Here is a 27373-nt window from a genome sequence, read left to right on the forward strand (position 1 = left end):
GTTTAAGAGTTGGTGCTTAATTTTCTCCCTTGTAGGGATCTACTAAAAGATTTTAAGCTGGTCAGAGGCATGGCCTGATTTGCATTTTAGAAAGATCTCTGGATGATGGATCAATTGGGTGGGGGCCACGTAGGGGACCATTGCTGGAAAACAAGCAGCGATGACAGGAATCTAAACAGCTCATCGTGGGCTGGCTCCTGAGGAGCTTCTGATGGGCATTGTGAAAGCCGGGTCCCTCCCCGCAGCCTCCTCTGCAGGGTCTGTGCAGCAGCTCCATTTGCAAGAGGGAGTAATAATAGCCTTAGCAATTGCACTTTGGGCTGGGATGTGCAGCTCCTCCCGCAGGCATTTGATAAAGAAACAAACTAAAGGAGAGCTGACAGGAGCAAAGACCAAACAGACTGGTGACTACCAGCTGCCTCCTCCCTGTCTTCTGGAGATAAGTTTAATGAAGGAGCCACTATCAGGTGAGCTCCGGGAAGGATGTGGGGTGATGTTACAAATGTGTAAAGGTTTGTTATCTCAGTCAACTCTTGCCTAACAGATATAAGAAAATGGTTGCCGTGAAAAACTTAAGCAGGAGGATATAACTCTGGGTGAGATGAGGCATTGTTCTGTTCCCTTTATTTTTATGGCTGTTGAGCAGGAATAACTAGTAAAGTATAATAGAAACAGGCAAAGTTGTCAAGAACTTGTGGCCCAAACAATACGTGTCTTAACATGACTTGTTCCAGGCCATGGAAATAATTCTCTCTGTGTTGTCTAGCTGCTGGAGCCTTTTGCTGTGTGGACACTGTGAACGTTACTCTGGAGAGCTAATAAGACATTTTTTTGTGTGACTTTCGGTGAATACAGATGGCCCTGTCTCCCACCCTGAGTAAAGCTGGAGGGAGAATGCCACTGGGGTACAATGTAAGGGGCTCCATCTCAGGGCTGCTTCCAGCATGGAGGCTACGTACTGCAATGTTTATTCACAGAGTGACTAAGCTGGGGAGGAAAGTTGGAAAGATTATCAGGAAGCCCAAGCTGGATAAAGAAATAGCATTATGGGGAAAAGTGTTTCCTCTTTCCCACCCCTCTTCTCACCACCTCCACCCCTATTTGCTGGCTTAGTAAGTGGCACTTCTATCTATCTAGGTACCCAAACCTGAAACCTCAGGTAACCCTAGATTCATCACTGTATTAGTTAGGATAGGATAGGCTTTGCAGAAATAACAAATGACTCCAAAATCTCTGCAGCTTTACACAACCAACATTTATTTTTCATTCACACTGAATGTCATTTGCAATTGGCTGAGTCTGTGCTCCAAAGGGTCTTCCCCTAGACCCAGCCAGATGCAGCTACTCTCTCTGGAACAAAGCTTGTTTGATGGCAGAGGGAAAAGAGAATATGGTGGTCACACACCAAATCCTAAAATTTCTGCTGGAAAGTGATGCATGTTACTTCTGCTCACCTCTTATTGGCCAAAGCCTGATGCCAATGAGACAGGGAAGTACAATCATTTCCCAGAACAGATACTTCCGTCCCTAAAGGTGTGATATCTGGAGCCACAGAGAACAGGGTACAAATGGAAGCTCTTTCATTTCCCAGTGGGTGAAGTCGCCGGTCCATGGTCTCCAGCTGCGGCTGGCCTGGGTGAAGCCAGCCGGGGTCCTGGGTGTCTGAGGGAGGGAAGCCTAGGTCCCAGGTATGGGGCAAGGCAGAGGTGGTTAGGGGTGATCAGGCCAGCAGGGAAGCAGTTAGGAAGGCAGGAAGATGTGGTTAAGGGGGATTAGACAGGCAGAGGTGGTTAGGGGCGATCAGGCAGGCAGGCAAGGGGTTAGGAGCCAGCAGTCCTGGATTGTGAGAGGCAGTTGGACATTCCCCGAGAGGTCCTGGAGTGGAGAGGGTGCAGGCTGGCTGAGGGATGGCCCCCCTCTATGATGAATTTTGTGCACTGGATCCCTACTTGTAAGATAAAGACTAACTGCATAGAAACTGCTTTTATTTAATATGACTTTTTCTTCTTTTGATTGAAACTGGCTTATCTAGCAGCTCGACTCACCTGCTTCCTCCTCCCTTACACAACCACTTCCTTAAACATTTAGCCTCCAGGATAATGAGGTTCTGATCAGCATCAAATAATCTTAGAAACATTCTTCATCTATTGACCATAGAGACAGTTTCAGTCAAATTAGAGATAACCTCAGTTGTGTTTCAGCTCCAGGTCCAGAAAGCAGTGAAAACAGACAAAGCAACATTACAGCTGACATTAGGATGAGATGCACTGATCAACTACCCCTATCCTGCCAGCACTGACCAGTCAGTAGAGACCAGGATCCTAGCTCCCTTAGTGACTAAGTTTCCCCCTGTATAACCATCCCGTGGAAGCCATCAGGGAGTCAGGCCTTTGAGCATTAGCTCACTGGTCTGCATGACTGGCCCACTTCCTGAACTAACAAATCCTTACTTTTTTTGCTGAGAACTCCCATTCATACCTTATTGGGTTTTGATGCATACAGACAAATAAACTCCTTTAGACTGGAAATTTTTGTGCTTGATGTGAGGCCTCCCTTGTTCCTGTAAATTCATGAACCCTGGCTCTGGCCCCGCCTAGCAGCTTCCCAGACCTATTGTCTGCGGGTGGGGGCTGATGGAAGTCCATGATCTACTGTGCTTTTATTTGCATCATAAGAGAAAAGGGATTGAAAAGGCCTAGATTGGGAATTTGCTCTGGTTTTAGAAACTGAAGATGTCTTATAGTAAGGTTTTGCAGGTGATGACCCCAGAAAAGCCGTTCTCTTTTAGGCTCAGAGAAAGCTGAATGGGAACAGGGAAGGAACTGGTTCTTGAGAAATTCTGGTTAGTTTGTCTGATCTAGTCTCCTTCTCTTGGACTTGGGGAAACTTGGAAGGACCAAGAGGGAGAAATCTTATTTGTCAGTTTGCTTGAGGCTGTATTTGTTGTCTGTTAAGTCTGTGTCTCATTTTGTTGTAATGGAGCCAGCTTTGACCACATTGCAGCAAACCGCAAAGGAGTGGGGAGTGGAAGCTAATCCCTGTCTAACTTGAGGCAGAAGTTCATCTCAGATGGACCAGGTGAGCAGACCTTGTGTTTGTCCCCTCTGAGGGAATAGTACTCAGAGTTCTAGATGTAGCAGGAAGTTTGGGCCACTACATTGTCTATGTGGGGGGATGGGGGCGAAGGGGGGCATATCTAGGGAGGGGTTTGGGATGGGAATGGGGGAATAAGGACAATTATGTGAGACCATAATCAATAATAATTAAAAAAAAAGATGTAAGGGGTTGCTGAGTTGTTAGATATTGTAACTGCTTGTTCTCTGCTTGTTCTTTTGTGTGAATTATCTACTCTTAGGACTTGTTTAAAATTGCCCAAGTTGAAAATGAGTAATTAATTTGATTAATAAAGATGTTAATTAATAACATGGGTGATTCCATCTCTGTGCCCCAAGGTAACTCTCAGGGATGCATCTTACAGAACTGGAGTATGTTTAGATATGAACTTATGAAAGGAAAAAAATGGGCTAAATAAAACAAATATTAAGGGGGCAATACAGGTTTTAGTACAGCACTACCAAAAATTGTACAGGAGCCAAATTGATCCTCTGTTAGTGTTACTGGGAAACCCCCAATTGGGCTCAGGCTGCCTATTACTGTCCGATAATGAAGGCAGGGTTGAATCATATAAGGCACTTATTGTGAAGGCCAGGCAACCAAGAAGACAGGGTGCTTACACTCAAATCCTATCTTCCCAGCAAGGTGTAGGGAACAGGATTATAAAGGGGGAGGTGTGTAAGATGAGGCTGGAAATGGAATGCAGCTACTTGCCGCCCTTGGAGATCTGCAGAAGTTAGCTATTGTACTTAGTCATCAAGAGATGAGATGATGTTGATAAGATGATGTTTTGATTCCTGGTGGGTCAGTCTGACCATGCTTATCAATTCTGCTTGCTCGATTCACAGCTGAGTCACCTTCTTAATCACTTTGTACAGGCCTTGAAAAACTTAACCCCCTATTCACTTAAGTATATGTGCTCTAAGATTTAAAATAACATAATTATTTTTCAGCTTAATTCAGGTGCTCTATCTGAGATAAGTCCCCTTATCATTGCCCACCCCCCCCCCCCAAGATTCAACAGCCCCAAACAAGTTTACTCTATTTACCCTGTGTCAAGAAATTAAAAAGACCGGAAGTTATACTTGTATTTCTGTATCATGATCTCACTTATATGTGGAATATAATGAACAAAATATATTGACAAAAAATAGATCCAGAGACTTTGAAGCATGCAACAGACTGGGAAATCTCAGAGATAATAGTGGGGGACCTGGTGGGGAGGGGGGTGGTTAACAAAAGAATTTATATCCATATATGCATAACCCATGAACAGACAATAGTGTGCAATAGTGTGGTAAAGGCCTAGAGAGGGGACAGGAGTGGGGTGGAGGTGGTCAATGGGGCAGAACAAAGGGGGGCATCTGTAATGCCTTCAACAACAAAGATTAAAAAATAAAATAAAAAAGATTGGAAGTGTTAGCAGTGGAAAAATGGCACCAGGTGTTAGACCTTAGTTTAGTAACCTCAGTAGTACTTGAGTTCTGGCTAAGAAAGAATTCAGAGCCAAGAGTCAAACTATAGGAGTAAGTATACTTAGCAAGTCACAAAAGATGAAGAAGTGAGCCAGCTGGGCTTCATGGGCTTAGGAAACAAGTTACAGAGGCCAAGAAGGGCTCTTAGAATTTAGGAGAAAGAAAGCAAGGATATAGATGCATAGAGGAAGGAAAGGGGAAAATGCTCTTGTATATTCCAGAGAGAGATAACCTGAGAAAGGGGGCGGGGGGGGGGGGAGTAATGGCTATGCTTGAGATAGATAGAGAGAGAGAGAGAGAGAGAGAGAGAGAGAGAGAGAGAGAGAGAGAGAGAGAGAGAGAGAGATTGGGAGAGAGGAAGGGAAGAGGGGAGAGGGAGAGAGAGCTGAATATGAGTGCTCTGCATCCTAGGTCCTGTGTTTTTTTTCTCTCTCTCTAAAATTGGGAATATTAGGGAAGGTCCCAGATGGAATATGTATCAGCTCTCCAGATGTTTGCCCATTGCTTTCTGCCCTAATGACTTTCTAACTGCCAACTAAAGTATTTTCTACCTCTGGATGGCATTGTTAATTTTAAAAAGGACCTCTAAAAATTTGCTTAAAGACACAATTGCTTATAGGAGAATTCCCCAAAATATAATAGAAACAAACCCAAATGCTTTTCAGAATCATGTGATCAGGGAAAATATTTGACATTTTTCTAGTTTGTATTTGGTTTGGATGAATAAGCATATCTTTAAAAGCATCAACTTAATACTTTTATTCTACCTGGGTTTATTAGTTAAATACATTCATGTTATCTTTACTGTAAAGTCTGTCAGTAAGAAACTTGGTCTGATGGGCCTTAGGTACACCTCAAAGGATTTTTTTTCTCTCCTTGCAAAGAAGACATTTTGAACTATTAGGACTATTTTATATGCTTGAATTGCACAGGAAGCTTTGTTAACTAAGAAAATAATTGTGTGGTATTTGTATTTATATATTCTTATTATGAAACGTATATTATACAAATGGGGCAAAAGTAGGTTTATAGTTGTGAGTACACAAAACAGTTTATTTTTGTATTATTTATTATTGTCTTTTCCACACAAACAACTGTGAACCTGCTTTTGCCCCACTCTTTATTTTAGAGATCATATAAAAACCTCCAGGAGTCTACAAAGTTCTGAATCAATACTAATTTGTAATCCTTGTTATCTTAAAATGTTGTTACAGAAAAGCAAATGTGTTTGTCAGTTACATTATAATAAGATCTATTATGATACAATGTCATCTATAAGTTTTATCATTTTCAGTCATAGTTTTATTCTGACACTTCTGCAAGTATGTTTCATCTTCAGAAAGATCTATGAAATGGACTTTGACTTGTTCTAAAAGAGTTTGCTGTAACTAAACTTTCAAATTATACCTTTAAACTAAATGAAAAATTTTAAAGCACTAAGGAGATTCTGAATTCATGAACTTCTGGCAAAGGTTCTATATAGATAAGCAAGAATCCTATATAATAAAAGGTTAATATGCAAATTGTCCCCTTGACCATTCAACCAAGGGGTGGGGTCAGCCTGCCAACTGCCTGCAGCCCTTCCCCCGCCACCCCCCCATCGCCAGGCCCAATCACCCTGATTGGGGCGGGACAGCCAGACCCCAGCCATGCACAAATTCATGCACCGGGCCTCTTAGTTATAAAGGACTGAATTAACTATGGATCATAATTTTTATAACTTTTTGTGAAATATTGTTAATTTTTAATCTTTCTGTTTTCTAGATATAAGGATATTGTTATTGTGTTTTTTTTTAACTACCTATGGCTTAGACCAAATTGATAAGTTATATTTTTGTAAGCAATGTTAAATAATTTATATATTGTCCTACTTGATCCCTTTAGCACAGCGATCTCCAACTTTTTGGATCTTATGGACCACAAGTGGTCTTTGGACCACTGGTTGGTGACCACTGCTCTAGAAGTTTGAAGAGCCTGATGAGTGACTTTTATTATTTTCATTGCAAAATGGTTGTTTGCATAAATTCGATCAGTATATGTTATTTTTCTAACAGGACACAAATAGAAATTGGTTTATTACCAGGCCTGACTGGAATGGCCTGTTTTAGAGAGACATGCATAAACACTGTATGTCACTGGAAAGCTTTAAGAAATTAAGATTAACTTTGGAAGCTGACAAAAGCCCTTTGGAGAAATGGCTTAATACCTTATTTGCATGTTCACAGCCATTTTTCCAGTTAAGGAATGAAGATTGTTTTTCTGGAAGATTGAAAAGGAAGAACCTCAAGACATTTTGGAGAACCTTGAGAACCTGAGGAATTTACCCAAATCAATAGGTACTGCACACAAATGCTGATAGCAGCTATGTGGCTTGGCTTCTTAGCCCTGAGAGGCTAATTAAAGTTCAATCTGGGGTTAAATGCCTTATGAAATTTCAGCAAAGCAGATTTCAAAGAGCCTATATGATCTATTACTGTTTTTATCATACTTATGCAAATAACAGGCCTAATATATTGAAACTGAACTTACACAATAGGTTAGTGTTAACTTGGCTACCTTGGATAAAATGAGGATAATTTTAGAGAGAAAATTTGTTTCAATTTTGGATATTAGATGCTTTTGATTAATAGTCTTTAGAATCTTATTTTCCACCTGTGAACTGGACTGGATCCTATTTTTTTCTAATGGAAGTGTTTGGCTGCAGCAGTCTGAACTAGTATTTTATTTTCCTCCCATCCTTTGCCTTTGAATTCTTAAGAACTGAAACTTTTCCTTTTTTTTCTGAGCCCTACAATTGCAGACCCCAGCTAGATGACATAGTGTAAACTTTAGAGAAATCATCATAACAGCTCTTGCTTGGAAGTTTTCAATGACTGATGCAGTGGAAGCCACACAGCTGACTTGAATTGGCGTCAGGACACTCATCAGAGATGCTTGGATTGTGGTTCAGGGGAATCTTTTGGATTTGTCACCTCTTGCCTTCCTTCCAGAAAAATGAAGCTCTGAGCCTTTCATCTAGAGGTCTTCCCAAATGGTACTCTTAAAGACTCAGAGACTAAATTTGGTTTGCTTTGATTATTAATTACAGTATTCATATCTGGCCTATTGCTGCTTCTGTTATTGCTGTGGTTCCTGCTTGTAAATCAAACCCCTATAATTTCCCCTTATAGCTCCTGGATCACTGAGGAACTGAAGAGATTATAAGAGCCAGATAATGGGGGCACAGTAAGTAAACAAATCTGACTTCATGTTATAAGCTAATCCTCCTTTGTGATTGAATCTGGACCCAGTTGCCCTATATTCCTCAAGGTTGAAGAATGATCAAAAGAAAGGAGGGGGGATTATAATTGTATAGAAATTTCATTTCTTTAATATAATCTTTAATTCCTTCTTTTTCTTTGATTAAAACTGGCCTCATCTAGCACCTGGACTCACCTGCCTCCTTCTCCCAACATGTTATTTCCTTAATCACTAAGCCCTCAGGACAAGGAGATTTTGAATAATTTTAGGAACAAAGCCTAAGGTCTATTCACCACAAAGTCAGAGTTTCAATCAAACTAAAGATAACATCTAGGCTCCAGTTGTGTTTTCAGCTCCAGGTTTAGAAATTCAGCAAAACAAGATGAAGTGACACCATGGCTGACAGCAGGCCTGGAAGCACTGATCAATTACCCCCTGTCCTAGTATCAACCAATCTGTAGAGACTATGACTCTAACTCCCTTAGTCACCATGATTAGTGATTTTTGCCCTGAATAACCCATCCCCGGAAGCCATTAAGGAGCTAGGCCTTCGCACGTTTGCTTACCTATTCCAGGTTTGGGCCTAAAGATAAACCCTTACTTTTTTTTTTTTTTCCCTGTAAACTCCTTTCTTTGATGCACCCAGGCAAATGGATCCATTAGTCTGGGCTCAATCTCTGATTATTAGTTCAGCCTTTTCATCTCACTGTTTTTTATTTCAAGTACAGTAATTCTTCTGTTCCTTGTCCTATTATTTTCTCACTGTCTATGTCCCCACATGTCATCATCTTCTTCTGTATCCAGCCTAGATGCTTCCCTGCAATTGGATAAATTGTGATGTTGAGGGCATAGTCCTTCAGACTGCCCTGTCTGCCCAACGCTTCTAACACCATCCACAAGTTTGGGCATGTCACAAAGTGCCACAGACTGGGTGGCTTAAACAATAGAAATTTATTGCCTTACAATTAGGGAGGCCAGAAATCAAGATCAAGGTGATGGGGGGGTTGGGCCATTCTGAGGGCTATGCAGGAGAATGTAGTCTAGGCCTTTACTACTAGTGTTTTGCTGGAAACACTGGAAGTAAAGGCCTAGACAAAAAATTTCCAGCAAAACACTCGCTTCTAGTGTTTTGCTGGAAATTTTTGGCTTTCCTTGGCTTGCATCACCCCAATCTCTGCCTTCATCCTCATATGACATTCTCTGTGTGTCTGTGTCCAAATTTCCCCTTTTTATAAGGACATCAGTCATGTTATATTAGGACCCAAACCTACTCCAATATGACCTTACCTTAACTAATGATATCTTAATGACCTGATTCCCAAATAAGGGGTTCTGATGTTTAATTTGGGGGGATATAATTCAAACCATAACAGAGGGGTTTTCAAAACCATCAGGTTTGATAATTTGCTAGTAAGACACAAAACTCACTGAAAGGCTGTTATGCACACCGTTATACTTAATATGAGGAAAACATATATTAAAATTAGCTAGGAGAAGAGACTTACAGGTCCCAGTCTGAAAGGGTTCCAAACACAGAGCTTCCTTGTTCTCCTCCCAACATTGATGTGTGACAATGCACACTAAGTATAGCCAATGCAAGAAGTTCATCCAAGTGTTTAGAGTTTAGAGTTTTTATTGGAGTGTCATTCAATAAGGAAATATTGATTGATTGCCCTGTGATTAAACTCTGCCTGAACATCAACTGATACCATGTGACTCAAATAACCGCTCTCTAAACTGATTGGGTTTTATGCAATAGCCAGATCTCACTGCTATAGATGTGGTCATTCCCACCCTCAGCCACCTTGCTTCCATAAACTATTAGGTGTGGTCTGAGGTTCCACTATGAATAACTAAATACACTTATCCCCGAGGAGACTCCAAGGGCTTGGAGGTTACCTCACAGTTGCCAGAACAAAGGCCTGACCTCTCTTAGGGTAAAGCCAATTTCCTTATTACACAGCACCTGTCCTTCTTTGTTCTCTGCCCCATTAACTCCTCTGATTAAACACTGGCCTTGTGAAATTCAAGTCCTTCTACTCTGTGTCTGCCCCCAAGCGGCTGAGCGCTGCTGGAGAACATTTCCAAATGGGCAGACTGGCCATACACCTCAGTGGGCACTCAGCTCTGCCAGACACTGTTCTTCCTATTACAGCCCCTGCCTCTTCCTGCGTTTATGACTATACTTTTCTCCACATGCCCCATTTCTTCAAGCCTCTCTCAGATGATAAATATTTTATTCTTCATTTGAAATAGCAGTTGCAGTAAGAGTGACCTCATATTTTCTCTACCAAATCCATTAGCCTTTGTGTTGCTTTACCCCACATACCCCTCATAACACAATATACCCATCTAGTTCTATGGCTTTAAATAACATCTTCACCTCAGTGATTCCCAGATGCCTCCTAAATGTCCAATTCATGTACAGTAGCCTCCCCCTATTATTTTGAGGGTTTTTTTGAGTTTTCAGTTATCCATGGTCAATCTTGGGGGAGAAATAGAATATGGAAAATTCTCGAAACAAATAATTCATAGTTTTAAATTGTATGCTATTCTAAGAAGCATGATGAAATCCTGACCATTTCATCTGGAATGTTTATCATTCCTTTGTCCAATAATCTCAGTTATCAGATTGACTATCAAGGCATCACAGTGGTTGTGGTCAGGTAACCCTTATTTTACTTAATAGTGGACCCAAAACACAAAGAGTCGTGACACTGGCAATTCAAATATGCCAAAGAGAAGCTTTGGTAAAGTGCTCTTTTAAGTGAAAAAGTGAACACAGTGCAGTGAGATATTTTGAGAGAGACCACATTGACATAACTTTAAGTATATTCTTTTAATTGTCCTATTTTATTATTAGCTATTATTGTTAATCTCTTATTGCCAAATTTGTAAGTTAAACTTCATCATAGGTACGTATGTTATAGGAAAAAACATAGTATAGTTGACCATTGAACATGTAGGATTAGGTGGCACTGACCTCCCTTGTGGTCAAAAGTCTATGTGTAACTTAAGTTGGTCCTCCACCTACGCAGATTCTCAAGTTTAGGTAGAAAATACAGTTGGCCATTGAACAACATGAGTTTGAACTGCATGGATCCACATACATGCAGTTTTAGCTAATTACCAAACCTAAAGGAGGGATTGTGAGAACCCTGAATTTGTAGCCAAGTAGGACAGAAGTGCAGGTAACCCGGGAACCTCAGACTTACTTGTGACTGGCGCCTGAAGTGATGTAAGTCTTATAGGACTGAGCCCTTAACTTCAGGGGTCTGTGTTACCTTGAGGAGTCAGTGTCAGAATGAAGGACTTTATTCTTAACTTGTGGTTATGTGCTAAATCTAAGTAGTTAGTGTCAATATTGGATGCATTATTGGTTATCCATTTGGAATCAGAACTAGAGAATTAGTTGGCATTGGAATGATAAATTTGCAGTCAGAAAATACCATACAAAGTGGGAATTCATTGGTTTAAAGTAGTATATAGCTGGCTTCTTACCACCAAACTTGTTCTAGGAAAAGGACACTTATTTTGGTTTTGTCCTGCAGGTGACAGACAAAATGGAGGACTCTATCCTTTCTTGAGTTCACTTTCCCCACTCAGTGCTATTGCTATGGTGTTAGGGACCTGGTTCCACAATGCAGATGAGGAGAAGGAAGCAAAGAGAAAATGAAGAACTCCATCTTTATGTCTACTCTAGTACAAACTATTGCTGTTGCTTCTCCCAGGCCACAGCAATAGCTCTAAATGCTACTCTGCCTCTCTCTCAGTGTTATATTTTCTGCCACCCCCACACCTTTCTCCATCCATCAGACAGAACGACCTTCTCAAAGATATGGTTAGGACAGCCAGTGTTGTATGTGTTCAGGGTCTCTATGGTCCACTATGTCTACTCTCTGACTTCCCCATCTAGGCTTCAGCAGGACCCTGTGCTCCAAACACCTTTATTTGTGTTTATGTGGTTAATGTCTTCTCACTGGAATCCATGTGGTTGGGGTTTTATTAATTTTTTATTACTATTTTACTTTCAATGCCCACTACAGTGCCTGGCAAATAACATCCTATATAATCCTATATAATAAGAGAGAAATATGCTAATTATCCCCAGGGTGTAAGGACCAACTGCATAACCACTGGATTACGGATCTGCAGAATGGTGGGACAACGAACTACAAGTGGGCTGGAGAGCTACAGGAGGGGGCAGGGCAGCAAGCTATTGGGGGTGGGGGTGGGCAGAGAGGGAATGGGAGTGGGGGGAGCTACAGGAGGGCAGCAGCGACCTACTGGTGCATGGATTTGTGCACAGGGCTACTAGTATGTTTAATAAATATTTGTTTGAATGAATAAGAACAGAATGACCTTGTGTCGCTGTCCCGCCATCTGGCCCTGTGGACCCACGCCATGCAACCAGTTACAGACCAATCTGCCCGGCACTTGCATGCACCATGTCTGGTTCCCCAGCATCACCACTATGAAGAAAGTGGCTCAACCCAGTTTCCCAGGAGGCTGCAGGTTTGAAACAATTTTGTCTGCAGAATGCTCAACAAGACCCCCTGTGAACTGGGGTATCTTCAAGTACCCATCCCTTCAGACCCCAGAAAGTTTGTTCCTTTTTGTAGTAAAATGAATTTTGAAGGTATTCTAAATCACTTTTCTTGAACCAGTGAATATTCAAAGAGCTAAATCTGAAGCCTGTACCAAAAGCTTATCCTATGACATGTGCTATACTATACAAACTTCTGCTTTTGTCCTTAACATCTACCTCCCTGAATTTCCATGAATTTCTATTTCATAAGAAAGATTATTTCATATATACTGGCAGCAGCATACAAATAAAATACTTAGTTTAAAAAGAAAAGAAAAGAAAAAAAAGAAAATAAAAAAAGGAAAGAAAAGAACAGAATAAATGGCATTCAGGTCACATCTTGCTGATACTAAGGTTAAGGCTCCCAAAAACACACAAGTTAGTGCAAGTCAGTGAACTCTATTACACAGATAGGATGGAAAGAAATTGTCATCACATCATTTGTGGCCACTTTGGTGGGAGCGTGAGAGGACAGTAACCTAGCTGTTCAGGTGCCTGCTGTGAGGTGGACTCCAAACTCCTCGGAGTCATTAAAGTCCAGAGGCGTTGTGATCACCTGAGGGCTCACAGGAGATTCCTGGAATCCTCAACGACCAAACTTAATCACCTGCATCACAGCCTCTGGTCACTATGGTGCAGGCCAATTGAGTGACCTTGACAGATAGACTGATTTAAAAAAAAAACCTATTTTGTCAGTTTATAGACTACAGTCTCCTGTTTGTCAGGTTCACATCATTACATTTATACCCTTTAGAACTAGTGGGAAACATACTACAAGAAATTCTCATATCAGGCACCTTGCAAAAGACTTAAGTTGACAAACATAACAAATAATAGTTTGAAGATATTGATAAACTGTAATCCCCCTTACCTCAGATAGTTTTTAAGCATCCACTGAAAGTCTTGGAATGCAAAACTATAGATAGATTTGCTGACTCCCATGTTGATAAGGTGGCCTTGTGTAGGAGTGACCTGTGGGACCCAGTGGCACAGACTCTCTGATAACCTGACCTGGGTGCTGCACATTGTGTGGGTCTTCCTATTATAATTGAGTCTTGGTTGCTATTGGCTCATTTGTGTGTAGGATCAACCCCCACCACAGTGTGCAAGCTGCTGTGCAGGTGCTGATCACAGGAAGGGGAATTCGCCTCAGTAGGGTTTGGTGCCTGCTGATTATTTCCCTGTGGATGTGCTGCTGGTTAAGCATATTGGATCCTGCTCTGGTGTTGTCGTCTGAAGCTGGCCACTGGGTGTGTTGGTTCTGGGCCTCCTGGACAGGACTCTGGTGCAGGCCAATGTTGGACCCAGTCTGTCACTGACCTTGGGCAACCTATTTGGAGTTATCAGTAATCCACAGCTTGTGGCTCCCTCTGTTGGGCCTGGATGTTTGTGAATAGGACCAAGCTACATAACAAGGTCTGCTTTTACTATCTCCAGGCCCAGGACAGGTCAGCAAAAATCTCAAACCACCCAGAGATCCACCTCTGCCTACAGGCTGTTAGGCTAAGTCACTTAAGGAGCCTTGGTCTGTACTCCTTAGCTGGGAGTAAGCTCCACACGGTGGGGCAAGAGGAATTACAATGGATAATTATAATTGCTTCCCTGCAGGTTGCTGCTGCTCAAGGGGAATGCTCACCTGAGAATGAGGGCATTCTGGGGGAATGACTCCAGCAGAGGCATCCTGGCCCTGTTCTCTCAGCTCATTCTCCAGTCACCAACCTCAGACTCTCCTCACGCAGCTCTAGTCTGCTCTGCTCCCTTCCACTGGACCCTAGGGCAGTGGTCGGCAAACTCATCAGTCAACAGAGCCAAATATCAACAGTACAATGATTGAAATTTCTTTTGAGAGCCAAATTTTTTAAACTTAAACTATATAGGTAGGTAATTGTTATTAACTTAATTAGAGCACTCCTAAGCTGGCCTTTGCTAAAAACTCAAGGGGCCAAAGACCTGCATGTGGCTCACGAGCCACAGTTTGCTGACCACTGCCCTAGGGTGAGTGGCTGTGAACAAAATTTTGTGCATTGGCCCTTTAAGAGGGTACCTACATTTCTAGCCATCTTGGATAGAAATCCTGCTGCTTTTTCAGCCAGATGTGCGCACCTTTTCCCAGTTCTGATGTTCTGAAGCATGGCTTGGGTTTTAGACCCTGTACTTCTCAGAGGACCCCCCTCCCAGCTGATATATTCCCCCACAACTTCAGCTGCTGCCCCTGAGTGCCCAGCCAGCCCACTTGTGCCTCTGTACCTCCTCCCAGTCTCAATGTGACCTCTAGTAAGTTCTAATCACAAGGCTTGTCTCCAGCTAGTCTTCAGTTGGTTATTCAGGATATTTTTTCTTTATTTCATTTGTAATTCCAGTTTGGTCCTGAGAGGAGGTGAATGTAGCTTACAACTAATTCACCTGCAGATGGATTTTTAATGTGGAATTCATCTCTCTTAATATAAAGTTCTTCCAGTACTTTCTTAATTCTCTTACATGGTTCACAATGTAAAAATTTCTTCCCGGTCTCCACACTGCATGTCCCTCTGGGCGGAGGCCGAGGCTGCAGGGGAACTCACAGGAAATCCTGGGGGCTACCAACACTGAACTCCCTGCCTACTCCCCACCCACACCCACAGCCCCAGCTGGGTGGGCTGCTGAGACTGCTGCCCATCATTGCCTGCCTCAGGCACCACAACCATAGTCATTTTAAACTTTTTTTGTGTGTGGCAAATTATATTTGGGATATACACTGAGTGGCCAGCTTATTATGATCTCTGAATGTATAATAATCTGGCCACTCAGTGTATATTCTATATAATAAAAGGCTAATATGCAAATTGTCCCCTTGACCAAGAGTTCGACCAGTAGGCAGGCTGACCAACTGCTCATGTCCCCTCCCCCTGGCTAGGCTGGACCCCACCCATGCATGAATTCATGCACTGGCCCTCTAAAATACACACACACACACACACACACACTGAGTGACCAGATTATTATGCATTCAGAGATCATAATAATCTGGCCACTCAGTGTATAACAGGACCACAGGACATAATTCATACCTTTTTCAAATTTTCCCAAAATTAATTTAAAAATGTGTAACACAAAATCATTCATGCTAAAAAATAAAACTTCATAAAAGTCCACTTTATAGCCAAGATTTGGAAGCAGCCCAAGTGTCCATCAGTAGATGAGTAGATAAAAAAGCTGTTATATTGTAGAATGGAATACTACTTGGCAGTAAAAAGGAAAGAAATATTACCTTTTGGGACAGCAAGGATGGACCTGGAGAGCATTGTACTAAGTGAAATCAGCCAGTTGGAGGAAGACAGATACCATGTGAGTAAAATTATGTATGGAGAAAGACAGATACCATGTGAATAAAATTATATAATGAGCAAAATGAACTAATAAGTAAAATAGGGACAGACCCATAGAGAGCAGGCTGACACCTATTGGGGGGTTGTTTAGGGAGTTGGGGGTAGGGGTGAAGCAATTGAGAAAAAAAGAAAAAAAATACATGGACAAGGACAACAGTGTAGTGATTGCTAGGGGTAGGGCAGTGGGGGAAGTGGAGGAAGGTACAGGTGCGATAAATGGTGATGGATTGAGATTTGACATGGAATGGTGAACACATAACACAGTGTACAGATGATGGGTTGTGAAATTGCACAATGGGTTCAGATTGATGGTATCTGAAACCGGTATAATTTTGTTAACCAGTGTCTTCACTGAATTTAAAAATTCACTCTAAATACCTAAAATAGGGGAGTAGTTAAAAAAATGTGATGTGGCCACAGAATATTTATAAAGCATTTTAATGCTCAGATATTTAATAGAGCATGGCACAAAGTTGTATGAAGCATTTGATGTCAACTATTAAAAATATTTTCCTGCAATAAAATATATAAAATGTTTTTATGTCTAGATATAAAGAGAAAATTAAAAAAGCATACTATCATAATTCTTGGTGCAGATATAAGATATCATTCTTTATGTTTCTCCAGAAGCTTTTTACTAATATAAATTTAGAATATGATGGAAAAAAGTTACTAACAACACAACACAGATAGTGGTTTTTGAGGCCTGGGTTCTGTTGGTGGCTCTGCTACTATCTTTAGTAAGGTTGTCAGGATCCATGGGTCTCAGTTTTCTCATCTGTGTAGTGGATATAATAATGTGCATAAAGGGTTGCTAGTAAGATCAAATAAAATAAAAAATGTAAAGTACTTAGTATAGTGCATGGCATGCACTAGATTTTTGTGAATATTAGTATACACATCTTAGAATAACATAATTTGAGAATTTCCAATTCTGTGGGGCAGATGGTGATGAAAAGGCATATGGCACCTCAGGTTCATAGCTCAGAAGCAGCAGAGCCTCTGTCCTGTTGTTATTGTTCTGAATTTGTTTTGCTAAGCTGGAAGAAACAGTTAAATCTTGAATTGTTCCTGTTTTTTTGTTTGTCTTTGGTTGGTTTTGATGTATTCTCTTGTTTGTTTATTTGTTTTGTTTGTTTGTTTTGGGCCATTCACCCTGCAAAGCAGATAAAATCTGATGCCAAAGCCAAGTAAATTACATTCAGAGAGAAGAATTTGAATGACAAATACTTCTTAATATCAGTTGGGGATCACTGAGTGCAGGAAAAGTGACAGGCCAAATCAGAAGAAGTTGGATTAATCTACAGTACTGTATATGGAAAGTTAAGCTTTACCTTATAACAAAGCAAACAGGCATCTGGAAAGGTCTTAAATCACCACTAGGCAGCCTAATAACTTTCATCTTTCCTCTGGCCTCCCTTCTTGTCTGTCCAGCTTTAATACTTCAGGCAGAATGAGTTCTATAAAATTAACCTCTGCTTAACCCCCTCCTGGCTGTTTATTGACCGTAAGGTAAAGCCTGAACACCAGTATGGACCAAGCCCTTTATAATTTGCCACCTATTTATCTTTTCTACCCTGTGTGCTCTCTGTGGACTGCTATGCTTCATCCCCTTATTGGCCTATCTGATAAACTCCTACTCATACTTTAGAACCCATACCAAATGTCCCTAGACTATAAGTTCCTTGACTAGACTGTGTTTCCATAATGTCTGAGTCAGAGTTTCATTCATCATTGCACTCTATGAGTTTGAATGTTTCTGCTAAAAATAATAGGATATGGTATAGTGACTTAAGCTTCAGTAATTTATCATCTCATGTAATAAGAAGCCTGGAGATGGTGGTTCTAGGGTTGGCCCTGTGGCTCAACAATTTTTTGTCCTCTTTCTCTCTTTTTTTTTTCCCTTCTGCCAACCTAGCAGGCTAGTAATGTTTCCTTTTGTGGTTATGTTACAACTGTAGCAGCCACAACCACCAGGCTAGGTTCTGTTAGGAAGGAAAAGATGTAAGATGCTAGATAGGTAGGACCATGTGTAAATACAGAATGGCAGAAGTGGTGGATCAAAGACTTTTTGTCTTCTGCCTCTTCTTTTTTGTTAATCAGGTAGAAATTTCCCAGAAGCTGCCTAGCTAATAACCTCTTGTGTCTCATTGGCTAGAAATAGGTCCCATGGTCACTTCCCAGCCAATCATAGGCAAAGGGAAATGGGCTGGCCCTGACTGATCAGACCAAACCTAGCTCATCCTTTGGTCTAGAACTATCTAGATTTATATATATGAAGAGCCAGGGTCTGAAATGATTGAATGTTCCATCCCTAGGTTCAGTCTCCATTAATCAGGGGATGGCTAACGGGGGACCCTGAATCCCTCAGACTTCAATGAATCCATGGCAGCAGCAACTGGTGAGCAGCTGGAAGGAAGGCCTCTTGGTCCCTCCTCCTGGCCCTCAGACTCCAATCAATCTGTGGTGGAGGTGGGATGGAACTGGGGATGGGCTTCCTTAGTGGCCCTGTAGGTTCAATCTCAGAGGACGGGCCAGGAACCAATGGACCAGTGCCTCCTGCACAATCTCAACGGTGCTGCCAGCCTCCTGAACTTGGCCTTGGGCACTGCTGCCGCTACCCTTCCCTAGACACTCCACAAGGAAGAAAGGATATCGCCAGCAGCACCAGGGGCAACCAACAGTGGCTAACTGCTCTTCCTGTGCTTCTTAAGCTGGCAAATGGACATTTTCTGAGGTGTCCTGGACTATAAGAGGGTGTAGGCTTGGCTGAGGGACCCCCCCTCCCCAGTGCACAAAATTTGTGCACTGGGCCTCTAGTGTATATATATAAAAGCCTAAGTGACTGTTCAACCGTTCAACCATTTGACCATTTGATAGGAAGCTATGACACACACTGACCACCAGGAGAAGATGCTCAATGCACAGGGCTAGAAACATGAAATAGACTGATGGATCTCAGAGGAAATGTGGGAGGGGATATGTTGGGAAGAGATTAACCAAAGTTCTTATATGCAAGCTAGAGGGCTGGTGCACGATTCCTGCACTGGTGGGGTCCCTCAGCCTAGCCTGCGGGAATCAGGCTGAACACGTGCACTGGGCTTCCGAAATCCCCTGAGGGATCCCGGATTGTGAGAAGGCTCAGGTCAGGCCGAGGGACCACTTGAGTGCACAGATCCATGCACTGGGCCTTTAGTCTTCTCGAAATTTGTTTGATGCTTGAACATGAGGAGAGTTCTTTTAGAAAGAAAAATATATAACATGTTAGATGAGTTACCAACTGCTTTTGCCATAGGAACCTGGTAATGCACATGTTAGAAAGGTTCTCTGTAAAACCTTAATCTCTCTATAAAATTTTAAAATTGTCTGTCTTCCCTGTCTCTACAATCTATTACTGTTGCTATATCATCACATCTCATTTCTGTTTTTATTAAATTTATGTTGTGGTACCTTACTGTCCATTGACTTGGCTATCTCCTACATAGAACTGTGAACTTTTGAGGGCAGGAAACATATTTTATTTAGTTTTAGATGCCCAGCATTTATGTACATAGCTTCTCAAGAAACATTTGTTGAGATTATTTTTTGTATAACTATTATCAAATATAATCATTTCTTTATTTTTTTTTTCTTGATGTTCTATCTTCATTTAAGCCTTTAGTGATATTATTAGTGCTTGAAATTCCATGTGTTTAAATTTCACACATCTTGGGTCACCACCCTTTGGAATATAGTTCTTGTATCTGTGATAAAGTCTAGAGCTCTGGTTAAAATAAATTAGCTATATAAATAAATTTTGATAGAAAAAATTCATTAACAATTCTTTTCTTTGGGAAATAAAAGCCTGCATTTATTTAGCTTTATCAAAGACAGCATAAATTGAAAATTGAAAAGTTCAAATGGTTTTCATGAAAAATGGATTTCATGCAACCAAAAAACAAACAAAACAATAAAAGTTAATCCAGCTTTCTTGAAAATGACAGCTTCAGTCAAACTGATTTATAGTTTGCAAGGGGCTTTTGTGACTCTCTCTCCCTTTTCTTCTTCTCCATTATACCCATGTATATTTATGCTGAGAAAATATAACTATCTACAGAGGAAAGAATGAGGGACTGTCATTCTCTAAATGACCATGTCTCAGAATCCATGAAAAAAAATTCCATGTCATTATTTGTGCGGTAGGCATTATCTATTGAGTGAGAGATCACTGTAACTTAATGTGGCATATTATAATAACATATCACATCTGTTTCTTCTTCTGTAAAGCTTTTTCTGACCTTCCTATCTGGGTTAGAAAAGCTTTCTTTTAGTTTCCTGAATACCTTCCTTACTCTATAATTATCTACAATGCTTAGCACAATGCACGTGCTAAAAAAGATTGTCAAATAGATAAAATTATACAGTATATATATGTGTGTGTGTGTGTGTGTGTGTGTGTGTGTGTGTGCGTGCACATGTGCACGCATATATACATATATATACACTTATTTATTTAGCAAATACACATATATAGCATTTAGTGTATGCAAGGCATATTTCTACTTTATACATATTTATTTAAAACTTTACAATTTACCAAATCCCTTAAGAAACATTGGCTCATTGGTTCCTAATTTTAACTTTAGTGAGCAGATGGATAGAAATTATCTCCATATCACAGCTAGGCAAACACACTAGAGAAGTTCTTCTATTTACCCACAATTACACCATTTGCAAATAGAAGAGTTGGGATTTTAACCTCTATATTCTGACCCTTAGCCCAGTGTTTTGCAAGAAGAGCCCTGGTGGAGCCTCTTTAACATTTTGGGATAATCCCATTTGTAATAGTTGAAGATGTTTAGGGAAACAAAGATTTTTTTATATATATTTAAAACAATTTTTAGTAGTGTTTTACTAGTAGTTAGTAAATGCTATGTAAGTGCTGCATGAGAGATGACTTCCAAATTCAGTCTCTGAAACAACTACAAGTTGGCCAGGAGTTGGCTGATCTAGGCTGGTCTTGACTGGCCAGCTCTTCATCAAGTAGAGGATTTGGTGGGGCTCAGCTCCTTGAAGTAGCCTGAGCTCAGAGCTGTTCCACTTATGTTCATTCTGGGGCTGAGCTTCTCCCTGGAAACACAGCAATGGGGAATACAGGAATTCAAGCCCAGCTGCACATACCCAATTCAAGCCTTTGGTTGTGTCACACCAGCTAACATCTCATTGGCCAAAGCAATTTACATGACCACGCTAAATTCAAGGGAAGAAGCACACTCTATCTGAGGTCAGAGCAAGTTACTAAGATTAAATGTGCTGGAGTGGGAATTTAAATTTCCACATTGAAGATGGGTGCAAAGTTGAATCTGACTAATTTTGAACAATAATATAATCTACTACAAGGGAATTTCAAGTAGGTTTGCCAAATTAGGAAAAAAAAATTACAGGGCACTCAATTAAATATGAACTTTGAATAAATACACTGAGACATACTTATGCTAAAAAGTTTTGGTGTTTATCTGAGACTCACATTTAATTGGGTGACCTATATTTTATTTGGAAATTCTAGTTTTAGATGAATCAGTAGCACTACACAAGGTTAAAATAATAGTAACACTATATAATTTACCAGATTATGTAAAAAGTATGCTCATATTGACTTATCTAGTAACTACTCTTCTCCCAGGATTGGTATTACTCCCAGATTTCCCTGAAAATATCACTATTTTAAGGAACAAGATGAATGGAACCCTCAAAGCCAGTTATTCACTGGCCTTCTAATTAAGCTGTAAATGAAGGAGGCAGTAGAAGGTGTTGGAAATTTTATAATTGTAAGTGATACTGGGGAGCAGACCTGGGCAATCTGTTTTTGTAATCTCTCCCTGCAGAAGGATTCCAGACTTCCTAATTGTATATTTTGAGAGCATTTGTGTTTTTCATGCCTTTAGCCTCCTCCTAACTCACTACGTTGGGAAATATGGTATCCTCAGCAGCAGATAAAGAATCAGATGCCCACTAATTGGTCATAAACACCAAAGCAGGTTCATTTTCATTGGGGGGGAGGGGGCACTGACATTGGTGTGAAATATTTATCTGAATGATCCTCCCTCTTTTCATCTCTCCCTTGACTCTTAACCCTCAAATAATTATTGATTCATACCTCTGCCATGGCTATTAATATGGAAGTACAAAAGATATACCTATGAATTGCTCAAGCTAGCCATTTAAGGAATTTGTTTAAACAAATTACTTTGTTCAGTGTTTGATTGCTGTGGTGTCAGTATTTTTTTGAACCAGAACAAAATGTGTTAGAAGATCCAGATGGTGGCAGAGTGGGTGGATATACACTCATCTCCTCCCAGGACCAACTGAAACTACAACTAAAATATAGAGCAATCAACCTGTATAACCACCTGAAGACTAGCTGAAGAGAAGTCTTACAACCAAGGATATACAGAAGAAGCCACTTTAAGACTTCTGGGAAGGGTGGAAATGAGAAAAAGGCTCGCCCCCTCACATGGGCCATGGCTGAGATTCTGGAGGTATAGTTCAGCTGCAAAGATTCCCAATGAGAGGCATGGGGTCTCAACTCCAAGCTGGGCTCCAGAGCACAAGAGTGGGAAAGAGGTGCTCACATAATATCTGGCTGTCATAATCAGCAGGGATTCTGATTTCCAGAGAGAGACAAAAATCTGCTAGAAACACAGGTGCCCTCTTAAAAGCCAACTCACACAATCTTATTTGCAGTCACTCACTCTGGGCTCCTGAAGAGGGAGGGTGGAACAAAGGAGTCAGGGGAGGAGAGACTGGGGTTTGTGGGTCTGGGGAGACAGCCACCAGGATCCATGTGCCTAGTCATTCTCCCACACTGCAGTTGCCATCTTTCTTGCATGGAGCACTTCCCTTCATATGGCATTGACCTGGGGAATGCAATAGCCCCACCCTCTGCACTCCCTGTTGCCCTACCCTGCAGAAATCACATTCTACTGAGGAGTCACCTGCCTTAGCCTGGGTATAGAGTTTGTTACTACCAAAATTATATTACAAGAAATGTACACCTTAAACCAATGTAATTTTATTAACCAATGTCATTCTAATCCTATATAATAAAGAGCTAATATGTTAATTAGACCAAATAGCTGACCGATCTTCCAGACATTCTTTTGGATGTCCTTTCGGATGAAGCCATGGCTGCCAGAGCCTGGTGCCTTGCATGAATTTCATGCATCAGGCTTCTAGTAAATTAAATAAAAAGTGTACATGTTTTTAATAGTTGAGGAGAGCCCTAGCTAGTTGGCTCAGTGGATAGAACATCAGCCTGTGAACCAAAGCGTCCTGGATTTAATTCCGGTCAAGGGCACAAACCTCGGTTGCAGTTTCCTCCCCAGCCCAGGCCCTGGTCTGAGCTCCTGCAGGAGGCAACCAATTGTTGTGTTTCTCTCACATCGATGTTTCTCTCTGTCTTCCACTCTCCCTAAAAATCAATAGGAAAATATCCTCGGGTGAATATTAACAACAACAACTAATAATGATGATGATTATATTAACAATAACAACTAAGGATGATGATGATTGAAGAGGAAGGGTAAAGATGAATAGCATGGGAGAAGTTTTAGATTTTCTCTAAATCTTGCTTTTCATACAGAAATATTTATATTCCAATGTGAGGCCTGGTTTTTCTACTTTAATGCCAACCCCATAAACTGAGGATCTTAATTTTCATCTCTGCTGGGATTGGAGATGATTCATGGTTTGCAGGAGTTAGACACCAAAGCATTTTCTATTAACACCGGGAGCTGACTACAGAGGTGAGAGGCAGGTCTCATATGAAAAAGATATTCTCAGGAAAGAAGAATGTTACTTTTATGGGTTTTTTCTTTTGTTTGTGAAGATTAGAATTTTTTTCTTTAGAAATAATTTCTTTCTTATTGCAAAATGTCACTGCAAAAATTGGTTTGAGAAAATAGTGAATTTTTGTGTTAATTCTTTTTGCTGTGTTCACAAAAATATCACCTTAAGCATGTGGTAAAAATTAAGGGACAATAAGCCATTTCACTTGGTTTTATAAATGATCACATATTTTTATATTTCTCAGTTCCATGAATGTTACAAAGGAAAATTTCCCTTGGCTAGCTTATTAAATAAACATCTATTCAAGAAGCACTGAAGAGGATAATAGGGGGAAAGTGACAAAATAAATGGGCACTTAAGTCTAATCATTTCTCTGGGCAAAGACTGTATCCTGGCAGCTGGGAGGCTCCTGGGTCAAGAAGGAAGATTTATTCTCTCATATGGGCACAGATCTTGGCTTTCTTGTTTCCATCCCTTTTAACTACTAACTCAAATCAGTTTTCAAGGAGTCCTGATAATTATTATGTGGATTATTAAAATCCCTAGCATTAAGATGATATGGTCACATGTCACAGTGGAAAAGTGAAGCATAATGAGATTAATAACTCACCTGTGGTTCCAAAGTTATTAAAGTAGTTAGCCGTAATTTGAACTCAGGTCCTCTGACTCCAAAGCTAAGTTTTAAGCTCTAAATTGTATCTTGGGTTTTGGTATTGGTGTGATATGAGAGACATTCTAAGATGTAACCATGTCTCCCCTATTGGACTATGGCTTTGCTTGATGTATCAGTTTTTTCTGGGTTGTATTGTGAGCCTTGCTTTCTAAGTGTTGGTAAGTCGCTGTAGAGAGTGGCTGTCAGGTAGAGAGTTCATGCTAGGAAGTTTCCAGAGCCAAGGAATGAGAAGGAAGGTGGTCACAAAAAGCTCAGAAAAGTCGAGGGAGGAAAAACATTACATCCAAGATGGTATAAACTGTCAAAAGTGTGACAGTGTGAGAAGTGGGGAGAAAAGATGCAGGAAGATCTAGAGTGTTTGTGAGAACAACTGCTGTGTCCCTTTTGTTGTGTGCTTCGGGCATGATGGACACTTGGTCAGCCCGTTAAAGATCAGGTAAAGGCCAGTGTCCACGAACGTTATCCTTGCGGAAGGTGGTTTTATGACTTCTCCAGTCTCTGTGACCGTTACTCCATGTGCATGTGTGTGCACCATGGGAGGCATTTCTAATGGGCAGTAGATACTTTAGGTGAACAAATAGATTTCCTCTTAGGGAAATACTGGGTTAAAGTTTTGTATCTCAAGAATATGTTTTTGTTAAGCTTAGTTCTGATGAGGATAATATCTTTACCCATTTTTACGTTACCATGGATTACTCAGATACATTGATAGATCTTGCAACGGGAAATGTCAGGGCAGAAAAACAACAAGTTTGTTAACTTTAAGGGCAAGCCCAGGCCTAGGCCCTGCAGAGGTGGGGTGCAGGTCTGCCTGAGAGCAGTGGACACTTAGTGGGCTGGTGGCTGAGTGGGGGCTGGGAACACAAACTTTCAACTTCCCAATTTCCCACTGCCGGTCTCTGCCAGGAACAGCGCTGCCTTCACTTACCAGGTATATGGGTGGGTCAGAAGTGTGGGGGCGCTTACAGTATCCCAATAGAAAATCATTCCAACTACCAAAAGGTCAGCATCCCTGCCCAGTATAGGCTTTCAGATCTGTGTGCCACCAGTGGCCTGTCCTTCGTGTTATGTCCTTTAGGCGTGTTGCAGGAGCACAGAGTCAGAAGTTTTGTAAGGAGGGTGCTGTGGCTATTGAGCACTTCAGATGTTAGTATGAATGAGGAATAGAATTTTTAATTAGATTTAATTTTATTTCATGTAAATTTAAATAGCCACATTGTAGCTAGTGGCTACTGCTTATATAAATTTACTTTGGAATAATTTTCTTGTGACAGTAAGAAAAGAAAAGAAGAAAAAAAAAGCATGAACACATGCTTACCCTCAGTATCCTATCTACCAAGTCTATACGTATCCATCACTTCATTCTCATATCCATGATCTCATACACCCTGGAAAGATGATTTATTTTCATATTTTATAAATGAGAAAACTGAGTCACAGAGAAGTTATGTGTTTTATCTGAGGTCACTTGCTAAGCATGCGATGGAGCCAGGGCTCACATTCAGACCTGTTTCTGAATCCTAGAAACAGTAGGAGGGCTGTAGGAGGCCATCAAAAAACACTGAGCCTCACAATTCATGTCAGTCTATCGACCATGTGGCTGGGGCAGCTTTTAGGTGGTCCACCTGCAAACAAAGCCTGCAGCAATGGCTTAGTTTGCATAATTTATTTTGGAGAGTGATCCCAAAGGAACATAATTGAGGGTCTGGAAAGTGAAATAGGACAGGAGAGAAAGCCAACCCAAGGGAATATTACTGATAGACAACTGGGACTCAATCCTGCAGGGGCCATCTAAGAAACCCCGTAGAACGCTCCTTAAAATTGCTCATCAGACACACCTAAGAAAAGAGTATTTGTACACCAGCTCCTGCCTCCATTGCTCAAAGGCCCCCTTATAGAGGGTTCATGAGTCCACATAGATGAATGCACATCCCCCGGCTCCCCAGTGGTGGTGCAGAATGTAAGAAGCACCTGGTGTGACTGAAATGAGGAGCTGTCCGGTTATCTCTGCGAGCAATGGCTGCCACAGCAAGACTGGAGCTAAAAAGGAGACAGAATATGAGATGGGTCATAAAAGATGTCCACAGACCCAGGGGAAGGAACTAAACTAACACAGCTGGGGAAAGTCAAAAATGGGAATTAGTAGTCTACAAAGCTCTGAGAATGGATTTTTCTATAAAAATTTAAAACAAACGGTCCTAACCTTTGATGCTGTCAATGAGCTATAGTCTACTTGGTTGTTGGTGCAATGATATTATTTTTGTACATCATGCATGGCACTGCTTTAATATAAGGCATGATTCCTCCCATTACCCCATCTCTTCCCGTTTGACTTCTTTATGTCACCTAGATGGAGTGAGCTTAGGGAAACCAATAATTCAATGGATTCCAAATTTAAATTGCTCTTACCTCATCCACTCATTTATGGACAGCACAAACAATGTGGACACTAAGAGCATTGGCTCTGCAACTATATTGCTGGGTCTTTGCTCTACTACATACCAGCTTTGTCGCCCTGGACAAATTGTTTAACCCCTTTAAGCCCCAATTTTTTCATCTGGGAATTGAGGTTATATTACTTATCTTATAGAGTTATGGTGAAGATTAATTGAAAACACACACACACACACACACACACACACACACACACTGCTTAGAACACTGCCTGGTGTACAAATGCTCCCTCTTCAGTGTGTAGAAAGTACTGTATTCATGTTTGCTATTGTGTGTGCATTCACTAATTGATAAGGAATTATTTAATATCCAATACACACCAGACGACACTCCTCTGCTTGATCCATGTGCATATGTGCATGCCTGGGTCTGACAGGGTCTTTGTTGCTCACTCCAGCCTTTTGAAAATTTTTATGCTCTTAATTCTGAGAGCACCTTCCTCTCCTCTTTTTCTTTTTTCCTTTTCTTTTCACTGATTGATGTACTATAAGTAACAAAGGATCAATCTGTATAGGAGTAATTAAAAGCCAAACACCGCACCACATGCAATGTTACTACAGCCAGTATGCACAGTTCTTCCAGTCCCCTCGGGTGTTTTGAATTTATAGACATTCTTTATCCTGGGTTTACTTTTGGA

The 27373-nt window shown here is 40.9% G+C and overlaps 1 protein-coding gene across 1 annotated transcript in view; it reads left to right on the top strand.

Annotated features, from left to right (window-relative positions):
* Positions 1 to 354: 354 nt before the first annotated feature.
* THSD7B (thrombospondin type 1 domain containing 7B) overlaps positions 355 to 27373 on the top strand; it is a 959962-nt gene continuing 932943 nt past the window's right edge. The window contains exons 1-3 of the mRNA XM_084891907.1: positions 355 to 467; positions 6815 to 6925; positions 7760 to 7814. The gene's annotated coding sequence lies outside the window, so the exon portion shown is untranslated. The remainder of the gene's footprint in view (positions 468 to 6814; positions 6926 to 7759; positions 7815 to 27373) is intronic.

Source organism: Pipistrellus hanaki, assembly GCF_964339955.1.
Source record: "Pipistrellus hanaki genome assembly, chromosome: 8".
NCBI classification, from domain to species: Eukaryota; Metazoa; Chordata; class Mammalia; order Chiroptera; family Vespertilionidae; genus Pipistrellus; species Pipistrellus hanaki.